Raw genomic sequence first — 12,154 nt, forward strand, 5'->3', positions numbered from 1 at the left:
GTTTGTTTTTGTTTATTGGGTCACACTCGGGGTTACTCCTAGCTCTGTGCTCAGAAATTGCTCCTGGCGGGGGCCGGAGAGATAGCACAGCAGGGTTTGCCTCGCAAGCAGCTGACCCAGGACCTAAGGTGGTTGGTTCGAATCCCGGCATCCCATATGGTGTGGCCCAAAAACCAAAAAAAAAGAAAAGAAATTGCTCCTGGTAGGCATAGGGGACCATATGGGATGTCGGGATTTGAACCACTGTTGGTCCTGGGTTGGCCGATTGCAAGATATACGCCCTATCGCTGTGGTATCTCTCTGGCCCCGATCTTTCTTTCTTTTCTTTTCTTTTCTTCTTTTTGTTTTTTTAGGGGGGCCATACCCAGAAGTGCTCAGGGGTTACTCTTGGCTGAGCTCAGAAATCACTTCTGGCAGGTTCGAGTGACCACATGGAATGTCAGGGATCAAATTTTGGTCTATTCCAGGTCAACCACATGCAAGGCAAATGCCTTACCAGTTATCACTCCAGTCCCTTTATCTTTCTTCTTTTTTAAATTTTTTTTTGTTTTAGGGTCATACTAGTGTGCTCAGGGAATTTTCCAAGATCAATGGTTGGAGGCCTAAACTCAACCCCCTAGTATCTGGGGGATCATAAACTACTTATGGTTAAACCCAAACCATTTGAATGCAGAGTCAGAGCTCCAATCCATTAAGCTCTCTGCCTAGTCCCTGATCTGGACTTCCCCTTGTTTGAGTCATAGTTACTGGTTAACAAGGTACAGTTCCAAAGTTTCTCAGTTCCCTTATCTTTTACATACTACTCAGCATTTTTTCAAGTACAACTGAGAATTTTTAATCACTCTCAGGATTGTTGGTCTTCAAGGGTTTTTACTGTCAAAAATGCCTCTCTCGGGACCCAAGTGGTGGCGCAGCAGAAGGGCGTTTGCCTTACACGCCGCTAACCAGGATGGACCGTGGTTCGATCCCCCAGCGTCCCATATGGTCCTCCAAGCCAGGAGTGATTTCTAAGCGCATAGCCAGGGGTAACCCCTGAGTGTCACAGGGTGTGGCCCAACAACCAAAAAAAAACTCTCTCTCCCTACAGATAACATATTAAAAATAAAGCAAATTAATATGTATTTGAAATATAAAACAATTTAAAATATGTAAAGCTGTGACAGGGAAGTTATTCAGTAATAAAGTGCATGGTTTGCAACCATGAGACCATGGTTTGATTTCCAGCACGGAAAAAAAAAAGTGGAAAATATCTTAAAATCATTCTAAAAGGGAGAGAACGAATTATTAATTTGGACACTCTTCAAGGCTAAGTATCTCTCACACAGATAAAATAAAAATGATGACAGAAATAAACAAAGCTGTTTGAGTTTTAGAATCTCATACAAAGAAAATTTCATCCCCAGAAACCCATCACTGAAACAGGGCATCTACCTTACCATATCTGTACTCACATTTTAAATCACTCCCAGTGGCTGATTCTTCTTTTCAGCAAACAGGCAGGTCATATAAATATGATCGATCTAAATAACTGAAATCAGAAAACAATCTTCTCAGACTTTCTAAGTATTAGCAATCCTCCCCTAGTCCAGGGCAAGTCACGCTCAGCACTGGGTCCCTTTTCCAGTTAAGTATATTAAAGGGCTCCCCAGCAATCAGCCTTCCTCCATCTCTATGATGCATACTTAGGAGTGTTTTCACAGATCACTTCTACCACTACTGTGGCTTCTGAAAATCCTTGCCAGCTTCTATTTCAATTAAGGAAGCATTTATTTTTCTTCCAAAACAAACTTCAAGGGTAAAAAAAAAACAATGCATACTACGTATCTGTTTTCATGCTATAAAAATTGCAGAGTCATGCCAGGAATTCAGTGTAAAACTAAACAGGTTATTTTTTAGACAAAGTGTAAGATGAACACCTAAAATACCCATTTTCTCAACTCTTACCTCCTAACGTCACTGCCAATCTAAGTTTTCTTTAAGATTAGACATTTCAAAAATGGTATGAGAAATAATGACAATTAGTGCCAGAGCGATAGTACAGTGGATAAAATGCTTGCCCTGCACAGGGCCAACCTACAAACCACCAGGAGAGTAATTCCTGAGCACTGCCAGGAAAAGAAAAAAAAAAAAAAAGAATGACAATTTTGCATAGGAAACAACATCTTATTTTATTTGGGAGGGTGGGAGGTTAGGCAACACCTGACAGGGAGTTACTTCTGGCTCTGCACTCAGAAATCACTCCTGGAAGGTTCGGAGGACCATATGGGATGCTGTCCTAGGTCAGCCGTGTGCAAGGCAAACGCCCTACTTCTGTGCTATCTCTCTGGCCCTAGAATCTTATTTTAAAGCTTGCTGGAGGGCTGGAGAGATAGAATGGAGGTAGGGCATTTGCCTTGCATGCAGGACAGTGGTTTGAATCCCAGCATCCCATAAGCCAGGAGCGATTTCTGAGTGTAGAGCCAGAAGTAACCCCTGAGCACTGCCGGGTGTGACCCCCAAAAATAAATTTAAAAAAATAAAAATAAAGCCGGCTGGAGCAATAGTGCACATGGTTCAATCCCCAGTACCACATACAGTCCCCTAGGCCTGCCAGGAATGATCCCTGAGTTTAAAGCCAGAACTAAGCCCTGACCACAACTGGGTGTGGCCTAAAAATAAACCAAAATAAAAATAAATAAAACTGTCATAGCCGGGGCCCAGAGTGATAGCTCAGCGGCATTTGCCTTGCAAGCAGGCGATCCAGGACCTAAGGTGGTTGGTTCGAATCCCGGTGTCCCATATGGTCCTCCGTGCCTGCGAGGAGCTATTTCTAAGCAGATAGCCAGGAGTAACCCTGAGCACAGCCGGGTGTGACCCAAAAACTTAAAAAAAAAAAAAAAAAAAAAAAAAAAAAACCTGTCATAGCGGGAGCAGGAGAGATAGCATGGAGGTAGGGTGTTTGCCTTGCATGCAGAGGGACGTTGGTTCAAATCCCGACATCCCATATAGTCCCCTGAGCCTCCCAGGAGAGATTTCTGAATGTAGAACCAGGAGTAACTCCTGTGACCTCTCCCCCTGCAAAAAAAAAAAAAAGAAATGTGGGAGTCAAAGGAATCACTCCTGCTGCCTTGCTCTCATCATGAAACTCAGTTGTCACTTTCTAAGCTTGGAGTCCCACAGAGAGAGCCTCTAAGTCTCAGTGAGGAAGCAGAACCAATAACCAGGTAAGCCAAGGCAGAAGTAACTGAATCTGCCAGTAAGATCTGGATACCCAGGGTGTTTGGAGAGCCCAATGCCCAGTGCTGTCCATACCCCTAATGGGGCCGAAGAGATAGCATGGAGGGAGGGCATTTGCCTTGCATGCAGAAGGACGGTGCTTCGAATCCTGGCATCCCATATGGTCCCCCTAGCCTGCCAGGAGCAATTTCTGAGCATAGAGCCAGGAGTAGCCCCTGAGCACTGCCGGGTGTGACCCAAAAACAAAACAAAAACTGTCACAGCTTGCTCCCTGTCAGCCTTTCATTAAATGTCATGCTCTCATAGACCTTCTTTCTCCCCTCTGTTTAAGGTTGCCATCAACTATAAAGAAGTGTTTTTCTCCATGGTACTTTTTACTTTTTAAAATAGTACAAAATGGGGGCCAGAATGATATCACATCAGGTAAGGCATTTGCTCTGTATGCAGCCAACCTGGGTTCAACCCCCAGCATCCCATTTGGTCCCCCAAGCCTACTTGGAGTAATTTCTGAGCACAGAGCCAAGAGAAACCCAAGGGCTGCTGGGTATGCCCCCCTAAATAAATAAACAGTATAAAATTTACTGATTCAAGGGGAGGCATCGAGGGGTTTGGGTACAGTGCTCAGGAGAGTCTGTTATGCTGGAGATCAAATCCAGGCCTCTAGAACACAAAACATGTGCTTTACTTCTAGATACTAAGGCAAATGCCGCTGTGCTATCTCTCTGGGCCCTAAAAAAACTCTTAAAGGCTTAATAGTGGGCCTGGAGAGATAGCACAGAGGCGTTTGCCTTGCAAGCAGCCGATCCAGGACCTAAGGTGGTTGGTTCAAATCCCGGGTTTCCCATATGGTCCCCCGTGCCTGCCAAGAGCTGTTTCTGAGCAGACAGCCAGGAGTAACTCCTGAGCACCGCCGGGTGTGGCCCAAAAACCAAAAAAAAAAAAAAAAAAAGACTTAATAGTGATCTGGCAACTCAGGCAGAATTGACTTCTTTCCAAAAGATCACAGAAGATTGAGAGATCATAATTCCAAACTTTCAAGAAAGGATTTTCCCTGTAAATATCCATTATTTATATATTAGTCAAAGTAATAAACTGTGTGTGTGTGTGTGTGTGTGTGTGTGTGTGTGTGTGTGTGTGTGTGTGTGGTTTTGGGGCTATACCCTACAGCACCCAGGGGTTACTACTGGCTCTGTGCTCAGAAATCACTCCTGGCAGGCACGGGCAACCATATGAGATACCAGGATTCAAACCAATGCCGGTCCTGGGTCGGCTTCTTGCAAGGCAAATGCCCTACCACTGTGCTATCTCTCTGGCCCCACAAGTTAACTTTTTATAGATAGCAGTATATTCAAGTCATTCCTTTTAGAATTGTTATGCTTGATCTCCTATTTGCCCCTAACAAAGGTCCCTCTGAGATTCCTTTCTTTGGAACGTGGTGTCAGCTGGTGACTGTCACTAACTCCATCTCTTCTCAGTGTATCTTTGTCTCTGTAGCAAGCATTAGTCCTCCCCACTCATCACTCCCAGAGCATCACACTCTGAATTCTCTTCTTCCATGTCACCCAAAGTCTCAGAGAATCACGATTCCAGAGGATCTGGGTCCTGCTTTGGGTACTCACCTGTTCTGGTCTGCACTGTTCTGGTGAATCATTGCTTTCACTGTTGGTTGTCTTTTGCTCTTTGCTCTTATTTCAGTCCCTCTGAATCAATAACTTTATGAACCCCATTCACCTTTGTGCTGGTTTGCTACTAACTGCTGAGTATTAGCTAACTCACTCCTTTAGTCTTTACTCCTCCCTTACCCACTTTTCCCCCTGGATATACAGGATTGTCTGGCTCATCTACTTTTATGTATACAGTTAAGATCCAAATGGGACAAATGTTTCTTATATATGACAGCAGCTGCTAAGGAACTAAGTTCTGTATTTTTATTTACCAATTTTTATCTAGTTTTATATCTAATAATGTAATATTTACAACTGCAAAAGAGGGGGCCAGAGTGACTGCATGGCAAGTGGGGCATTTGCCTCGCACGCAGACAACCGAGAATGGATCCAGGTTTGATCTGGCATCCCATATGGTCCCCTGGGCCTGCCAGGAGCAATTTCTGAGTGCACCAGGGTGGCCTCAAAACAAAACAAAACAAAACAAAACAAAAAGACAAAAGTTACAATTGCAAAAGAGAAGTGTGGGACTGGAGCGATAGCACAGCGGGAAAGCATTTGTCTTGCACGCAGCCAACACAGGACAAACCCCGGTTTGTATCTCAGCATTCCATATGGTCCCTTGAGCTTGCCAGGGAGCGACTTCTGAGCGCAGAGTCAGGAGTAACTCCTGAGAGCTGCCGGGTGTAACCCAAAAGCCAAAAACAACAACAACGAAAAAGAGATAAGTGTGATAACTTTATTAATCCTCTTGTAGTTCATGGTTTGCTATTCCCATTCCTTTCCTTTTATTGCTGTTGTTGCAATGCTCAAGAATTGCACACTTGGTTGTCATGTGTGAGAGATAGCACATTCTTGTGGTGTTGGGATTTTTATTGTGATCTGGGCTGTGCCAGGGATCAAACTCACAGCCTCAGGCATGCCAGTCAGGAGGAGCTCTATCGATCACTCACTATGCATGAGTTAGCTCCAGTCTCAAAGATCACAGATTATTTTATTTTAATGCTATCATAGAGGTAAAAAAAAATGTTAAATATTCTACCCTTGAGAAGAAAGAAACAAGTAAACGAATAGTTGTAATGTAACCTCGGTTAAGGTTAACCATCCTTGGTTAGAGAGGAAGGATGAAATTGAAAAGGGAGTGTGAGGCTTCTTCAGGAATAAGAGATTGAAAGATAGTACTTTTAACTTACTGGTATATAACAAGTATTCAGTCAACACTTACTTAAAAATGTAGTAGAAAGGGGGCCGGGCGGTGGCGCTCGAGGTAAGGTGCCTGCCTTACCTGCGCTAGCCTAGGAGACGGACCGCGGTTCGATCCCCCGGCGTCCCATATGGTCCCCCAAGCCAGGAGCGACTTCTGAGCGCATAGCCAGGAGTAACCCCTGAGCGTCACCGGGTGTGGCCCAAAAACCAAAAAAAAAAAAAAAAAATGTAGTAGAAAGAGTTAGCCTAATGATATGCTACAAGAATTCTGAGAACTTCAAGTATTAAGAGTTCAATACATATAAGAAATATAGAAATGTCCCAAAATAGAGGCCGGAGAGACAGCACAGCAGTAAGGCGTTTGCCTTGCACACAGCTAATCCAGACAGATGGTGGTTCGAATCCCAGCATCCCAATTGGTTCCTTGAGTCTGCCAGGGACGATTTCTGAGTGCAGAGCCAGGAGTAACCCTTGAGCGCTGCTGGGCATGACTCAAAAACCAAAACCAAAACCAAAAACAAAAGTCCCAAAATAAATTGGGCAGCTGTAGGAACTTGTTCTATATCTAGAGAAAAGGCCCCACACCCATCTTTTGTGTGTTTGCATCCAACTGTGATGTACCTATGTATGTCAAGTTGATGGAGGCCTTTGTGATGAACACCGGATTAACCTAATTATGGCTGACAACAACAAATAAAAGTAGGAGGGAATGAGTCAACCTCTGCAAAACTGACACAGAGGAAAAACCCCATAAAGTGGTTGGCTACAGCTCTTTTGAGGTTAAGGACTAGGGTAAATAATCAAAATAAAGAGGGCAAGCATTAAAAAGGATGGTTCTAGAGGCATTAAATTAAATAAAATTTCGGGGCCAGAGAGATAGCATGGAGATAGGGCATTTGCCTTGCATGCAGAAGGTCGGTGGTTCGAATCCCAGCATCCGATATGGTCCCCCGAGCCTGCCAGGAGCAAGTTCTGAGCATAAAGCCAGGAGTAACCCCTGAGTGCTGCCAGGTGTGACCCAAAAACCAAACAACAACAACAACAAAAAATTAAATGAAATTTCAAAAGGACTGGTCAGACAAAACCAAAAATAAACAAATGGGTCTATATCAAATCAGGTATATTTCTGCAAGTCACAGCAATAGCACAGAGGGCAGGGTACTTGCTTTATACACAGCCAAACTGTGTTCGGTCCCTAGCACTGCCAGGATTAATTCCAGAATGCAATGCAGGGAATAACCCCTGAGAATCACCAGGTGTGGCTCAACCAAGAAAAGACCAGTTGGGCATGGGGGAGACAATCCAGAGGGCTGCAGTACATGCATGAAATCCTAAGTTTGTTTTTTGTTTATGTGCTATTCAGGTGGTATTCAGGGCTTATTCCTGCCTCTGTGCTCCAGGACCACTCCTGGCAGGGCTCAGGGACCATATGTGGTGTCAGGGATTGAGCATGTGTTAGCTGTGTGCAAGGCAAGTAAGTGTCCTACTCTCTTATACTATCCTTCTAGCCTGAGGCCCTAAATTTAATCCTGACACTGAATGACTGCCAGAACCCTGCTAGATGAAGCACTGATGGCTTCCACCCCTGCCAAGCCTGAGCAGCACTGGACAGTCCAATCACCAAATTCTCCCTCCTGGGGATACCTCTTACCCCTTCAAAAATAAAAGAGGGGTCATGTGATACCTATTATTTTTAGCCTTTCTATTCTTTGGAGGGGGTGGTATTGGGCCACACCCAGCTGCACTCAGGGGTCACTACAGGCTCTGTGTTCAGAAATTGCTCCTGGCAGGTTGGGGGACCATCTGGGATGCCAGGTATTGAACCAGGACCGTCCTGGGTCGGTGGCATTCAAGGCAAATGCCCTACCGCTGTGTTATCACTCTGGCCTCCTATTCTTTCTATTCTTACCCAAAGCAAACATAAATTATCTAGAATAAAACAACATAGTATTGGGCCAACGTTCTAGAAATGAGGGCCTCAATTTAATCCTACCACAACATGGTAGATTCCCAAACAGGTGGGCCCCAAGTACTAAAAAAAATGTCCCAGGGGCCAGAGAGAGCACAGCGGTAGAGCGTTTGCCTTGCAAGCAGCTGACCCAGGAGGAATGGTGGTTCGAATCCCGGCATCCCATATGGTCCGCCCTGTGCCTGCCAGAAGTGATTTATGAGCGTAGAGCCAGGAGTAATCCCTGAGCACCGCCGAGTATAACCCAAAAAAACAAAAAAATAAAAATAAATGTCTCCATAACAAATATAGATCAAAATATTTTTTGAAATATTTTGGGAAATAGCCCAAGTGGGGGGGGGGTATATGCCTTTTATGCATGAGGCTGTAAGTTCTACCTTAGACCCTAAGTTCTGTGGTCCTCCAAGCACTGCCAGGTGGTCCCTGACCACCTGTCAGGTGTGAACCTGTTGGCCCAGTAGCACCAAATAATCACACTTATAATTGCAGGGTCAAACCACATTGGGAGTTGCCAAGAGCACCAGCACTGCTTGCAGAGACACCTGTTACAAATAATCTCAATTCTTGATTTGGTTTTTGTTTGGGGCCACAATGAGATAGCTGACAGAATGGCTACCATAAAGTTTGAAAATAAATTGTTTTACAACGCCAATTTATCTGAGATTCGCAGCAAAGCTGGATTTAACAAAGTTAAAATATAACAAAAGGCAATATATTTGTATATATATGTATATATAACTAGAATAAAAAAATGGTTTGGGGCCACACCTATTGGTGGTCAGAGGTTACACCTGGCAGGCTTCAGGGACCATATGAGATGCCGGAGATCGAACCTGGGTAACATGCAAAGCAAACGTCCTACCCATCAAACTATCACTCTGGCCTTCAGAATAAAAAAAATTGAACAGTAAATTGTCCTCTGAGAATAGGTCAGCCAAACAAAGTAAAACCAAGATGGCTCTAATAAAAGAAGTCCACGAGAGATTTCAGTACCATGAGATTTGGGAATAGAATTCAAGACTCACATACTCAATACCAGTGAGTTGGGGGCATACTGAGCCCTGGAACACTTTTTTATTTGAAGGTCATTTAAGGTAAAGTAAAATAACATTTTTCTGTATTTCCAAAGCTAAAATATAAGCCCAACAAATGTTAAACATCGATCAATTTGTCCCAAACAAACTTGGTACCGTTGAACCAATGTTTATCGGCAGGTAGGAGCACTAGGACAGGGAGATCTCCATCTCCAAAACTTACTTCAACTATATGTTACATTGCCAACTCCCCCTTCTCCTTCCAAGCTAGTACATAAATAGAAATGCAACTTCAGAAGGCTTATTTATTCACATACTAAATCATTCACTTAGTGATTCCAGGGAGTATTAATCGTCTAATGGCACTTACAAAGATGAATCATTTTATTTATTTATTTATTTTTTTGGTTTTTGGGCCACACCCGGCAGTGCTCAGGGGTTACTCCTGGCTGTCTGCTCAGAAATAGCTCCTGGCAGGCACGGGGGACCATATGGGGACACCGGGATTCGAACCAACCACCTTTGGTCCTGGATTGGCTGCTTGCAAGGCAAACACCGCTGTGCTATCTCTCCGGGCCCCAGATGAATCATTTTAGACCCGCCCGTTTTGCAAACTCTAGGAAACAACATGGTGGGATGAGAGAATGTTGGTGGACTATATGTTAGTAATAACTATAAAGTTAAAATGTGACAACAGGAGAGAGAGTAATAGCATACATAGCAAGTAGAGCATTTGACTTGCATGCAGCTACCCTGGGTTCAATCCCTGGCATCCCATATGGTCCTAAGCTTGCGGGAGTAAATTCTGAGTGTGGGTCCAGTAGTAACCCCTGAGCACCACCAGCACTGAGTATGCCCCAAAATTTAAAAAATTGCAACAACATGGGGCTGGAGTGATAGCACAGTGGTAGGACATTAGTTTGGTTATTTTTGGCTTTTGGGTCACACCCAGCAGTGCTCAGGGGTTACTCCTGGCTCTACACTCAGAAATCGCTCGTGGCAGGCTGGGGATCATATGGGATGCCGAGATTTGAACTACTGTCCTTTTGCATGCAAGGCAAACACCTCCGTGCTATCTCTCTGGCCCCCAATGGTAGGACATTTGCCTTGCAGGTGGCCAATCAAGGACGGACCTTGGTTCAATGACCAGCATCCCATATGGTACCCCGAGACAGGAGCGATTTCTGAGCTCATAGCCAAGAGTAACCTTGAGCATCACTGGATGTGGCTCAAAAAACAAAAAAAAGTTATGACAACAGATGGAGGCATAGGTAAACAGACTGAACACATATTTTTCATGAAGGAGGCCTAAATTTATTTCCCAGCAAGACATGGTACACTGAGCATCACCAGGAGCTAACAAACACTGAGCAAAGAGACAACTTGACAAACTAATAGAAAATAAAGTGAGAAAGGCAAACTGAAGTCAGATAGTACAAAATACCAGATTCTCAATTAAGGAGTTAAGATTATTTTATGAAGTGAGTCAACAAAGATTTTGAACAGGGGCCAGAGCAATAGCACAGCCATAGGGCATTTGCCTTGCAAGAGGATGACCCAGGACAAACCTGGGTTCGATCCCCAGTGTCCCATATGGTCCCCAGAGACAGGAGTGATTTCTGAGCGCAGAGCCAAGATTAATCCCTGAGCATCACTGGGTGTTTCTGCCCCCCCCCCATAGACTTTTAACAAGGGAATGTTAAGATTTGAACCTAGCAGTTACATGTAAAACAGATTGAAAAGCACCAATGTTCATGTAGGCTTCATTTCAATTGTCCAACTCATTTATAGTTCACTATTTTTACTAAGTACTTAGTTCCAGAGAATCAAAGGTGAATTATAAAAGATATATTCAAGATGCACAGGAGCCGGCAAGTTGCATATGCAAAGAACTACACTTGAGACAGAGAGAGCTCGATGGACTGAGCACATACTTTGTATGTAGGAGGACAATATTTAATCCTCAGGATCACAATGTTGCCCAAAAGAAGCAACCCGTAACCCCCCAAATACATAGCAGGGAGCAGCCTCTGAGCATCACTGAATATAGTCCCAAAACCAAGCCAAAAAACAAACAAACAAACACAAAAACCCACATCTTTAAAATTAATCATAGAGGCCGGAGAGACAGCACAGCGGTAAGGCGTTTGCCTTACATGCGGAAGGTCGCTGGTTCAAATCCCGGCATCCCATATGGTCCCCCGAGCCTGCCAGGGGTGATTTTTGAGCGTAGAGCCAGAAATAACCCCTGAGCATTGCCGGGTGTGACCCAAAAACAAAACAAAAAAAATTAATCATAAAAGGTCAAGAAGAAACAAAGCACTATAGCTGGAGTACAAGATTGGCATTCGGGGGCTTAGATTCATAGTCCCTTGGGCATGGCCAGGAACCCCCCAAAACAAAATAAGAAGTAGCCCCTGAGCACTCCCTGATGTATCCCCAAGACAAAAATAATTTATCATTTGCCTTGCACGTGGCTGACGCAGGATGGACCTGGGTTCGATCCCCGTCATCTGGTCCCCATACAGTCCCCCGAGCCAGGAGCGATTTCTGAATGCAGAGCCAAGAATAACCCGAGTGCCTCCGGGTGTGGTCCAAAACAAACAAACAAACAAAATTATCAAAATAAAGGTAATCATAAAAGTTCTAGGAGCTGGAGAGATAGTAAAGTGGTAGAATGTTTGTCTTGCATGCAGCCTACCTGGATTCAATCTCTGGAACGCCAGGAATAATTTCTTTTTTTTTTTTGTTTTTTTTTTTTTTTTTTTTTTTTTTTTTGTTTTTGGGCCACACCCGTTAAACGCTCAGGGGTTACTCCTGGCTATGTGCTCAGAAATCGCCCCTGGCTTGGGGGGACCATATGGGACGCCGGGGGATCGAACCGCGGTCCTTCCTTGGCTAGCGCTTGCAAGGCAGACACCTTACCTCCAGCGCCACCTACCCGGCCCCAGGAATAATTTCTAAACCAGAGCCAGGAGAAAACCCTGAGCACCATAGGGCATAGCCCAAACAAAACAAAAAAATTTTAAAGTAAAATTTTAATTATGGTTTAGTGTAGATGAAGC

This window comes from Suncus etruscus, chromosome 3 (genome assembly GCF_024139225.1).
Source record: "Suncus etruscus isolate mSunEtr1 chromosome 3, mSunEtr1.pri.cur, whole genome shotgun sequence".
NCBI lineage: Eukaryota > Metazoa > Chordata > Mammalia > Eulipotyphla > Soricidae > Suncus > Suncus etruscus.